The 12,222-nt window shown below is 55.6% G+C and overlaps 1 long non-coding RNA gene across 1 annotated transcript; it reads left to right on the top strand.

The window, feature by feature from the left end:
• The first annotated feature begins 5,582 nt into the window (after positions 1-5,582).
• Positions 5,583-6,692, top strand: LOC310921846. The gene is made up of 3 exons (XR_014592222.1): positions 5,583-5,682; positions 6,347-6,428; positions 6,613-6,692. It is a non-coding gene; the product is annotated as an uncharacterized lncRNA (long non-coding RNA).
• The last annotated feature ends 5,530 nt before the right edge of the window (positions 6,693-12,222 follow it).

Here is a 12,222-nt window from a genome sequence, read left to right as displayed (position 1 = left end):
CCTTTTCTCAACCCTGGCACCCCCAAGGCCCCTTCCCTGCTCTCCCCGTTGCTCCTTTCCTTCACCCGTGACCCCCTAGTCCCCCCGCAGCGTCCGCGGATCCGATGGGCTCGGCTCCAACCGGCGGGAATTCCTCTCCTTCCAGCCGGGATCCGGGGGATTCCTGGTGGCCAACGGCGCTGCCCAGGTCACCAAGAGGTGCCCGAAACACGAGGAGATCCAGGCTGGGGAATTGGCAAATCCCCCGGGGCACACCTGCCTGGAATGTCTCCGGAAATGTGTCAGATATGGGGGGGAGGCACTGGAGCCTAAAGGAGGGGAGGGTACAATTCCCATGGGAATGTGGGATTTGGAAATGTAGGATTTGGGAGGGCGAAATTTGGAAACATGGGAATTCCCATGGCACCTCCAAGGACGGACCCCACTGCCATCCCATCCCCATGGGAATTCTGTAGCTGGATCTCACTGCCATCCCATTCCCATGGGAATTCTGTAGCTGGATCTCACTGCCATCCCATTCCCATGGGAATTCTGTAGCTGGATCTCACTGCCATCCCATTCCCATGGGAATTCTGTAGCTGGATCTTACTGCCATCCCATTCCCATGGGAATTCCATGGGTAGGTCTCATCCCCATCCCACTGCCAGGGAAGCTCCAATCCGGTCCCCCCCCCCAAACCCATCCTGGGGGTCTCCCTGTTCTTTGCCCTTCCCACCCCCCACAAGACTCTGGGGGTCCCCCCATGACCCACCCAGCCCCCCCAAACTCCTCCTGGGTCCCCCCTCATCCCCCCACGGGGATTCCTGGGAGTCCCCCCGTGTCCCCTCCCCCAGGACTTTGGGGGTCCCCCAGACCTGTCCGTGCCCCTCCCCCGTTCCTGCCCCCCTGTGATGGTGGGGGGTGGGGGCCGAGTGCTGGTGCCCCCCTGCCTGCAGCAGATCCAGCGCTGAGGGTACTTCAGGGGTCCCTGAGCATTTGGGGCCCCCTGGGATTTGGGGTGACCCCCCGGGCCCCAGGATCTCCCTGAACACGCTGACGCTGCCCGGGCACAGTGAGAAGGTTCAGACCCGGCACGGGGTCCCAGCTCTGTCACCGGCATCGCCCAGGGACCCCCAAAACCTCACGGGAACCCCCAACACCCCTCGGGACACCCCACCCTCCCCGGGATTCCGAAAACATCCCTGGACCCTTCGAATACGCCCCAAGACCGCAAAACCCCACACAGAGCCCCCAAAACCCTCTCAGGACATCAAAATTCCAGCAGGACCTCCCAACACCCCCCTGACCCCCTTGAGAAGGTTTATACCTGGCACAGGGTCCCCATCTCCATCACCGGCAGGTACCCCAAAACAGCCTTGGCTTCCCCCTGGGATCAACTAATCTCTCCCCCTTCGGGACCCCTGAAAACCCTTCTCGGGAACCCTCAAAAAATCCACCGTGACCCCAAAAACCCCTCGGCATTCCACAAAACCTCCCCGGGATCCCCTCGCTAAAGTTTATACCCAGCACGGGGTCCCCATCGCCACCATCGGCATCACCCGGAACCCCCAAACCCTCCCGGCACCCCCAAACCCCCCGGGGCTCCGCTGCCGGAATCAACGGGGGTGGTGTTGCCCTTTTAAGGGGAGTTACAGTGAGAACCGACAACAGCGGCGGCTCTTAAAGCGGCCATGGTAGAGAGAATCCCAAAAATCCACCACGGGGGAGCAAAACATCCAACACAGGGGCTTGGAATGGGGAGCACCCTAAAAATGTCACTTAAAGCCGTCATGATCCTCCCTTCAAAGGGGCTTCTGGCGCTGTGGCCCCACAAACACCCTAAAATGGGGAGGAAAAAACACCCCTGGAGTGGTGGGATCCCATCTGGATCCCCCTTGATGGCTGCGGCCATCGCGGTGCCCCCACACACTCCCACTATGATCCCAGTATAACTCATTCACCCAGGAGCTGCTCCCAGTACGATCCCAGTACATCCCAGTCACTCCCACTCCCGCCATCCCCCTGGGCCCTCTCTGCGTTCCGACCTTTCCCGGCTCCATCCCCGCTCGTCCCGCGGGCTGCGAGGGGCTCGGGAACGGGGCAGGAGGAGGAGGAGGGAGGGAGGAAGAGGCGGAGCGGCAGCCGGAAGAGGGAGGAAGAAGAGCAGAGGAGGGAGCGGGCGGCTCCAGCGCGCCCTGAACCCGCAGCCCCCCGGGACCATCGGCCCCATCCCGCAGGTGCCCGGGGAGGGGGAGCTCGCCCCGAATATCCCGGGTTTGGGGTCCCTGGGTTTGGGGTTTTTGGGGGGATGTTTGGAGCTGGCAGGTCTCCAAAGCCGAGCCGCAGCTGCCCCTCGAGGGGACATCGGGGGGTCCCCGGGAGGTGTTTTTGGGGGGTCTCGGTGTCGGTAGAGCCCCGGCGGGGGGCGGGGGGATGCGGGTCCCCCTGCGGTGGGGGTTGGGCTGCCCGGGAAGGGGGAGGGAACCCCTGGGACTGCCGGGACCCCGTTGGGGGGTGCTGGGGCTGGAGGGGCGCAATGGCTGGGAAAGGGGTTCGGGGGTCCCAGTGGGACCACCCAGCAGTGGCTGCTCCCAGGATGAGCCCAGAGCCCCCTCCCCCGTGTGGTTCCAGTTTCCATGGCAATCCCAGTTTGAGCTCAGTCACTCCCAGTCATTCCCCATTATGATGCAATTTTCCCCCAGCAGGATTCCAGCTGCTCCCAGTTCCTCCCTCTTTCATCCAGTGTGTTCCCAGTACTCCCAGTTGCCCCTAGCACAGCCCCAGTAACTCCCAGTACAATGCCAGTATGAGTCCAGTATGATGCCAGTCTCTCCCAGCAGGGCCCCAGTCACTCACAATTGCCCCCAGTTGCCCCCAGTATAGTCCCTGTTCCCTCTAGCACATTCCCAGTGGCTCCCAGTGTGGTCCCAGACACCACCTGCATGGTCTCAGACACTCCCAGCACATCCCAGTTGTCACCAGTATGCATCCTGTCACTCCCAGTTCCTCCCAGTATATCCCCAGTGGGCTCTCAGCACGGGCCTGGTAGCTCCCAGTAACCTGCAGTCAGGGTCCAGTCACACCCACTGTAATCCCAGGATTATTACAGCCACTCCCAGTATGATCCCAGTTGCTCCCTGTCAATACCAGTATGGCCCCAGTAGCCTCCAGTGTGATCCTCATGGCTCCCAGTCTCTCCCAGTATATCCCAGTCACCCCTAGCATGCTCCCAGCATGCTCCCAGTTCCTCCCGGTTGCTTTCAGCATGATTCCAGTTGCTCACAGCCACTCCCAGTCAATCCCAGTATGAGTCCAGTCACCCTCAGTGTGATCCCAGTCTCACCCAGCAGGGATCCAGTTGCTCTCACTGTGATCCCAGTATGATGCCAGTTGCTGGCAGAATAGTTTCAGTTGTTCCCAGTTCCTCCCAGTATGATCCCAGCTGTCCTTAGAAGAATCTCAGTCCCTCGTAACATAGTCCCAGTCACTCCCAGTTGCCCCCAGTGCTGTCCCAATTGTCCCCAGCATGGTCCCAGCTGTTTCCCAGTGTGGTTCCAGTTTCCCCCAGTATGGTCACAGACATTCCCAGCATATCCCAGTTGCCCCAGTAAGGTTCTGATTACCTCAGAATGATCCCAGTCTTTCCCAGTTACTCCCAGTTGCCCCCAGCATGATCCCAGTTTCTGGCAGTTGCCTAAAGTGTGGTCCCAGTTGCTCCCAGTATTCATCCAGTTTCCCCAGTTGTGGTCTCATTCCCCTCAGCATGGTTCCAGTACCTTCCAGTTGATCCCAGTTGCTCCCAATGTGTCCACATTTTCCTCCCAACAAGGGCCCAGTAGCTCCCAGTAACCCCCAGTCAGGATCTGTTTACACCTGCTGTAATTCCAGTGGCTCCAAGGATGATCCCAGTTGCTTCCAGTCACCTCCAGCATGGTTCCAGTCACAGCCAGCACCTTTCCAGTCACTCCCAATCTGGTTCCAGTATGAACCCACTCACCCTCAGATACTCCCAGTACTATTCCAGTCATTCTCAGTGTGATCCCAGCCACTTCCAGTATGACCCCAGCATGGGCACAGCTGCTCCCTTTACATCCAGGCTGGTTCCAGTTGCTCCCATTTGGCCCCACTGTGGTTTCAGTCTCTCCCAGTGTATCCCAGTTGCTCCCAGCATATTCCCTGTACTCCCAGTTGTCTCCAGTTGCTTCCAGCCTAATCCCAGTCGCTCACAGCTACTCCCAGTCACTCTCAGTGCAGTCCCAGTTGCAGCCAGTATGATCTAGTATGATCCCAATCCCTCCCAGCAAGGCCCCACACATGCCAGAGACCCCAGTGCAGACCCAGTCACTCCCACTCACGCCCCGTTTCCCTCAGCGTGGGGTCCCAGTTCTGCTCAGCATGGTTCCTGTTGTTCCCAGCATGTTCCCAGTCATCCCCAGTATATCCCAGTTGCCCTCAGTATGCCCCTAGTCATTCCCAGACACTTCCAGTGATCCTAGTAAGGTGATTGTCATCCCAGTATGATCTAAGTCATGACCAGTATATGCCAGTTGCCTCCAGCATACATCCAGTCATTCCCAGTTTCTCCAGTTTGCTTGCAGCATGATCCCAATTTCTCTCAGCTGCTCCCAGTAGCCCAAAGTATGATCCCAGGTGATCCCTTTTGACACCAATATGATCCCAGTAACCTCCAGTATGATCCTTGTTACATGCCAGCACTCCCAGTATGGTCCCAGCAATATCCCAGTTGCTTCCAATCACTCCCAGTATGGTCCCAGCTGCCTCCAGCTAGATCAACCCAGTCAGTCCCAGTATGATGCAATTTGCTCCCAGCACGCTCCTAGTGTGTTCTCAGTCACCCCCAGTATGGAAGATGATGTGCAGGGTATGTTCCCAGTCACTCTCAGGTACTCCCAGTATTAATCCAGTCACTCCAATATGATCCAAAGATGAGCCCAGTATGGTCCCAGTCACTGCCAGTATGAACCAGTTGTACCCCACATGGTTCCAGTTGGTCATTTCACCCTCACTTTTGTTCCAGTCAGTGCCAATCACTCCCAGTGTACCCCAGTTCCTTCCAGCACATTCCCAGTCCCTCTCAGTTCCTTCCATCATGATCCCATTTGCTCACAACCAGTCCCAGTCAGCCTCAGTGTAGTCACACTCACTACCAGACACTCACTACCAGTATGATCCCTGTCACCTCCAGCATGATCCCAGTATAAGCCCAGTTGCTTCCAATAACCTCCAGTATGAACCCAGTCACTCCCAGTTCCTCCCATTTGCTCCCAGCTACTCCTGGTCACCCTCAGCATGATCCCAGTCACTCCCAGTATATCCCAATTGCCCCTAATATGGTCTCAATACCTCCCCGCAGATTTCTACTCATTCCCAGTATGATCCCAGTACAGCCCAGTCACTCCCAGTGATGCCATTCCTATGATCCCCCCACTCCCCTACACTTGTGTTCTGACCTGTCCCAGCTCCATCCCCTCTCCTCCCGCAGGCCGACAGTGCTTGGGGAACGGGGCACCCAGGGTGTGCCTGCTCCTGGGGGAGGAGGAGGAGGGGTGGCAGAGGAGGAGCAGGAGCAAAAGGAAGAGGAGGGACAAAGGAGGGTCAGGGAAAGGAGAAGGAACCATGAGGTCAAGCACTCCCTGAATTCACAGCCGCCCACCCATGGGATCATCATCCCCCATCCTACAGGTGACCAGGGAGGGGGAGCTGGGCCCAGATATCCTGGGGATTCCCTGGATTGGGTTTTTTTGGACAGGATGTTTGGAGAATGAAGAACTCCAAAGCTGAGTGGAAAATGCCCCTTGGGGAACACACTGGGGAGTCCCAGTGGCAGCTGCTGGCAGAGGCAGCCTGGAGGAGCAGAGCCCTGTGTCCCCCAGGAGCCCAAAGTGGGGAGCCCAGAGAGGCGGGAGTGCTGCAATTGGAGGGACCCTCAACAGCCTGGAGAGGGGCAGGGGGGACTCCTTGGACCCCCTCCACCCTAAAGAAGAGAATGAGGGGAGAAGGGACTCCGGGACCCTCAAAACCCCCAGCATCCCTAAGTGGGGAAATGGAGAAAGGGGGGAACTCTTCAGATTCCTGGGACTCCCAGCAGCCTGGGTAGGGCAGAGAACGAGTAGATGGGGGATCCCCAATACAAGCATGACCCCCAGCAGCTGGGACAGGGGAGAACCCCTGAACACCAAAGGGGAGAGACCTGAGACAGGGAACTCCTGGGAGGCATTTTCAGGGCTGAATCTGGTGTTTGGGAGGTTTTTATGGACCCCAGATGTCCGGTCACTTCTAGAGATGGACTTGGGCAGGGAGATCTTTAAATTCAATGTGTTCATCCCTTGTTTTCCCCCCAAACCAGGACTTCTCATTCCTTATCCTTGGCTGGATGGAGAAGGCTGTGAGGAAGAGGAAGAGGAAGATGCCCCAAGACACGAAGGCAGGTGAGGAGGAAGTCAGTGCCCCTTTCCCCCTCTCTCCTGCTCCATCTCCCAGCCCAGCATGGCCCCCGGCTGCAGGACAACCCCGCTGCCAACACTGCCCTGCCACGGATGCCCTGGGGGAGATCTTCCCCTTCCCTCTGGCACGGAGGCAAATTCCATCCTCTCCTTGTCCTTCCTCCCCCAGACACTGAGGTGAGGATGGAGACCAGGGAGGATAAATCCCTGCGGCAGAACCTTGTGGAAGAGGCTGTTTTGAGCTGCTCCATGGTGCAGGAATCCAACGGAGATGAAAAACCCCGGAGATCCCGCAGGAGGAGGGGCTCCAAACCCAACCCAGAGTGCTCTGAAGAGAGAAGAGTCACCCTGAGTCTGGAACGTGAACAGAGCTTCCGTCGGGGCTCGGAGCTGGTGGTCCATGAGCATCATCATGATGGGGAAAAGCCCCACAAGTGCTTGGAGTGTGGGAAGAGCTTCAGGCGGCGATTCAGCCTCATCCGCCACCAAATGATCCACACTGGGGAGAGGCCCTTTGAGTGTTCCCAGTGTGGGAAGAGGTTTCACACCAGCTCCCATCTCCTCGTGCACGAGCGGATTCACACAGAGGAGAGGCCCTTCCGCTGCCCCGACTGCAGGAAGGGCTTCAAGGACAACTCCAACCTCCTCACCCACCGGCGCGTCCACACCGGGGAGAGGCCCTACAAGTGTCCCCAGTGTGGGATAAGCTTCAGCCAGAGCTCCAGCCTAATCTGTCACCAGAGGATCCACACCAGGGAACGGCCCTACAAGTGTGAGCAATGTGGGAAGAGCTTCAGCACCAGCTCCCACTTGAGCCGCCACCAGAAAATTCACACTGAGGAAAGGCCATACAAGTGTGGGGAATGCAGGAAGGGCTTCAACCGGAGGTCCCAACTGATCATCCACCAAATGATCCACACTGGGGAGAGGCCCTTTGAGTGTTCTGAGTGTGGGAAGAGGTTTCAGACGAGCTCCCATCTCCTCAGGCACCAGCAGATTCACACAGAGGAGAGGCCCTTCTGCTGCCCTCACTGCAGGAAGGGCTTCAAGTACAACTCCAACCTCCTCACCCACCGGCGCATCCACACTGGAGACAGGCCCTACAAGTGTCCCCAGTGTGGGAAGAGCTTCTCCAGGAGCTCTCACTTGACCCGACACCAACAGAGCCATCAGTAAGGGAAGCCCTGCGAGTGCCCCGACTGTGGGACGAGCTTCGTGCACTTCTCCAACTCCATTCCCCATCAGAGGACACACGTTGGGCAGAGCCCTGGAGACCCACATTCCCGGTGATCCATGTTGGGAAGACACCTGGCTGGTGGTCTCCACGTCCTCCTAGATCCCCACAGGCACCTGGATCAATGCAGGGGCAGGAGCATCCATCAGGACTCTGATCGACATTGTAAATGAATTAGGAAGAGCTGATTTTTTTAACATTACAGAACAAAAATTCTCATCTGGTCTGTCCAGTTGTTTCTTCTGATGGCATCAAGCTAAGTGGGATGATCTTGGAGATCTTTTCCTGGCTGAATAATTTCCGTGTTTATGCCATCAAAACACCCAGAATTGGGGTAAAATTATACAAAATTAAGTGAGGAGATCTAAAGCTGAATCATTTCACTGGGATTTGAGTGTGAATTTGGGGTTCAGGGGAATTACCAGAAGGATTTCGATGTTCTGGGAGCACCCAAGCCAAGGGACATGGCCATGATCTCATAGCTGTTGCAGCAGAACGTGTCCACCTGAGCCCATCTGTTCTCCAGGAATTCTGGTTGTCTGTACCAGTCCCTGGCCTGGGCCTCCCCATCTGGGGTGTCCCCCCCAAAGTGCCCAAATTGCTGCTGAAGTGCCCAAGCTGCTCCTGGCTGTGGATGTTCCTGGGCACCAATCTCCTGGTCAGTGCCGTGGGGGGCTGAGAGGGGTTTTAGGGACTACTGGGGTGGGGCTGAGAGAGAGTTTTGTGCCTCTTGGGGCATTTGTGTTGCTGGGAGGGGGTTTGGGGGCCTTCTGGGGAGGTTTGTGAGAGTTTTGGGGTCCTGTCGTGGCTGTGTGGCTTGGAGAGAATTTGGATGGGTCTTGGGGGAGGTGGGAAGGGGGTTTTGTGGTTTTTGAGGCCATTTACATTGCAGGGAGTTGTTGGGGGTTTGTTGTGGCTGGGAGCTGTGGGAGGGTTTGAGGGGTCTGGGAGCAACGTTGGAGCTGGGAGGGGTTTTTAGGGCAGTTGTGACTCCCCCAGACCCAAAAAGCTGCCACCAGACCCTGCCCCAAAGACGCTGCTGGGGTTTGGGGTCTCCATGTTGGGGTTCATCCTCCTGGTGCTGCAGGAGAAGGTGAGGGGGGGTCCCCAGGGGCTGTGTGTGTCCTCCCCAGAGTGTGTGTGACCCCCCCATGCTGGTGTCACCCCCTTTTCCCTCCCCACAGGGCTCCTGCCCCAGCTCCTGCTGCCCCCGGGAGGGAATTTGGGGAGGGGGCAGAAGGGGTGTGCAGCCCCTGCTGGGGGATGACCCTGGCCCAGCCCCTTTGTTTAGCACCAAGCTGGGCTTGGGGCAGCAGGAGGAAGAGGCCCAGGGGAAGCAGATCCTGCAGGTGGGACAGGCCTTGGGCTCAAGGCAAGGTCCTGCCCTGCACACCTGGCTCAGCTGTGACCCTGTCCCAGGAAGGGAGCGGGACATTCCCATCTCCACGGATCAGGGCTGGGAGCAGCACTTGGAGCAGGGACATGGAAATACTGGGAGGGACTGGGACCACACTGAGGGCTACTGGGAGTGACTGGGAATGACTGGTGCATGCTGGGGGTAACTGGGATATACAGGGAATGAGTGAGATCACCATGAGGGCAACTGGAACCATACTGGGGACTCTGGGGTGACTGGGAATGAGCATGCTGGAGGCAACTGGGATATACTGGGAGTGTCTGGAACGATTCTGGAGGGGATAACACTGGTTATAGCAACTGGGACCATTTTAAGGGCAACTGGGAGCAACTGGGAGTGACTGTGTCTGTACTGGGGGCCACTGAGATCATACTGGCAGAGACTGGGACCACACTAGGGGCAACTGGGTACAACTGGGATCATACTGGGTGGAACTGGGATGACACTAAAGGGGGACTGGGATCATACTGGGAGGGAACCAGGAGCATGCTGAGGGCAGTTTGGACCATTTTGGGGGCAACTGGGATATACTGGGAGCAACTGGAACTGCACTGAGGGTGACTCCGAGTGGCTTTGGGCAACTGGAATCATGGGGGCAGCAGCTGGAAGGGAGTGGGAGAGACTGGGAGCATGCTGGGGGCAACTGGGATGTACTGACCCAGTCTGGGAGTGCCTGGGACCATACTGGGAGTGACTGGAACCATGGCAATGGCCTGGGCTGGGTGCTGTGGGGCCTCAGGGTGCACAGGGAGCACTGTGACACTGCGGGGCCTGCTGGAACCAAGGGGACATTGTGACACTCTGGGCCCGCCCTGCCAGTGGGGTGTTCCAGGAGCCCCAGGTGCCCAGGGCAGCAGAGCAGAGCCCCTGGCTCAGGCTCTGTTTCCTCAGAGCTGGAGCCAAGGAAAGATGGAAGTGGCCCCTTAAAGAAACCCTTGAGTTTCATGCAGTGGCTTTCATTTATTCCCTGGAAGTTTTCCATTGGAACTCCATCCCTCTGGAAGGGACACACACAAACCAAATTTCAGCAGGAGTTGATCCCCAATGATACTTTGCCACTTGTGGGTTTCTCACAGCCTTAGAAGTTGTGTGAGATCTCTGTCCCCAGCACCTGCTCACCCTTCAAATACACACACGTGCCTGGGGGCAATTCAGGTTCCCTGCAGTGGTGGCTGCTTCCCTTTGAAACATGAGCTGTTGCCTTTTCTGGTGTGCTTAACTCCCTTGTAACTATTAGAAAGTGTGTGAATTTTGTTCTTACTGCAGGCTTCAGACCCATTGCTTGCAGTTTAATTGAAGATGTGTTTCATGGCATAGAAGAATCTACCAGACAGAATGAAGGGTAACAGTTCAAAATAATCTTATTTGGATTATGACTTGTGGTTCTTATAAAAACCCTTTCCAAGGACTGGGTTTTCAAGCTGGAGGATGAAGTACAGTGACTTTCTCTGGATAATGCTGTAGTCTCATCTCACCAGATGTAGAAATGGGTCAAAATTCAGCATTTTGAGTGTGAATTTGGGGTCCTGGCCTTGCCGCAAAGGACAGACAGGATGTTCCCTGCAATGTGTGTATGGATCAGACAGAACAGAGGGGGAAGTTTTTACAGGGCACTTGGGAGGGAATATTGGGTTTCCTGCCAGCAGGATCCTTTTGTAGCTTCAGGCTGGGGTAGGCAGCACTTCCATTTGCAGCTTCCATGTCCTGCTCCAGCAGCTGCTGCTGGGGACCCTGAGGGAAGAGGTCACAGGAGGGATGGAAATGCTGCATGGACAGCAGCAGCCAGGGCCAGGAATGAGCTTTGCCTTCCTGGCTGGTGCAATGAGGCTCCTTTAGTGCAAGAGGAGGCAAAATAAGGTCAAGTTCTACAGGCCAAGGAAAAATGTAAGACATTGGAAGCCTCCCAAAATGCCACACACATTCATCTGTTCGCTTTTCAGTGTCAGTCCTCGTGAAAAGCCTTTCCAGTTTTCCTTTGGAATTCAGGGCCCCCAGCTGGGCTTCAGAATTCAGGGGATTTTTATTTTCCAGGTTTTTAAACAGAGCTCTGAATTGGGCATCTCTTGTCATTTTTTCTGCTCTCCTGACACTGAAAAAGGTTCTGTGCTCCTGTGAGTCACATCTGGAGGGGTGGTTGGCAACCACAGAATCCTCTGGGAAAGCACTTGATTGACTTTAGGGCCAGGCTGGAGAGCTCAGCCTGAGGACAGAACTGTTCCAGACGCCTCTGTCCATGTCCAGCTCCTCACAGCTGAGTCCCTGAACACACAGGGTGGTTTATACGGACTATAGGGTTTATGGGGTTTATTTTCCCCTCCTGTTCACTTGGAGGTGACTTTGGGATCCTTTAGAGGAACATCTGACCAGCCCCTGTCCCCATTCCATTTTATGCTCTCCACTTTGGAGTTGGCCTGCTGGGCATGACATGGACATTGGTAGTGTCTCCCCATTCTTCCCTCCAGCCCTCAGTTGTGATTTGTATTAAACACTGCAAATGGCCTCATTTATCTGGTGGGGAAAGCGTGAGGTGGAGAAAGTTAGTAGAATTTGTTTTCATGAACCCTGTGATGGTAAAGAAAAATGAGGTTTGTCATTTTGGTGTGGTGCTGGGTGTTGGGATTTGGGAGTTTATTTCTTGTTCTCGTGAGGCATTGATTTAGAAGAATTAAAGACTGTAGTCAAAATAGATAGTGCTGAGATAATGTAGCTAGGACTTCCCTTTTGCTAACAGAAGCCAGACTGAAGAAACTGGTAAATCTTGGAAGGAACTGATAAATCAGGGAAGCTGTCAAACTAGGCTTTTGCATCCTGAATAATCAATAGACGCCATGAATACAATACAATCATAAATCAAACAGTCCTGGAAAAAACCAGGATTTAGCTGTCACGAACACTAAAGGTTAAAAAGTCAAGGGAGGAAGACCCATCTTACTTCATCATTTTGGACCCCACCCTATAAAAAAGACCACCGACCCATTTTAAAGAACAAACTACTCATGCTTGATGGCTTTTTGGGCTAATTTCCATACCAAGCGGGGAATGGGAGGTACCAGAGTTATGAATATGCATTTGTAGTTTGTGTATTCAATACTCCTGTACATAAAAGACCCTGTGATGATCTGTAAATT

Source organism: Zosterops lateralis (assembly GCF_965231275.1).
Source record: "Zosterops lateralis genome assembly, chromosome: 37".
NCBI classification, from domain to species: Eukaryota; Metazoa; Chordata; class Aves; order Passeriformes; family Zosteropidae; genus Zosterops; species Zosterops lateralis.
The sequence above is the reverse complement of the archived record's forward strand: the minus strand, read 5'-3'. Positions and strand labels throughout refer to the sequence as shown.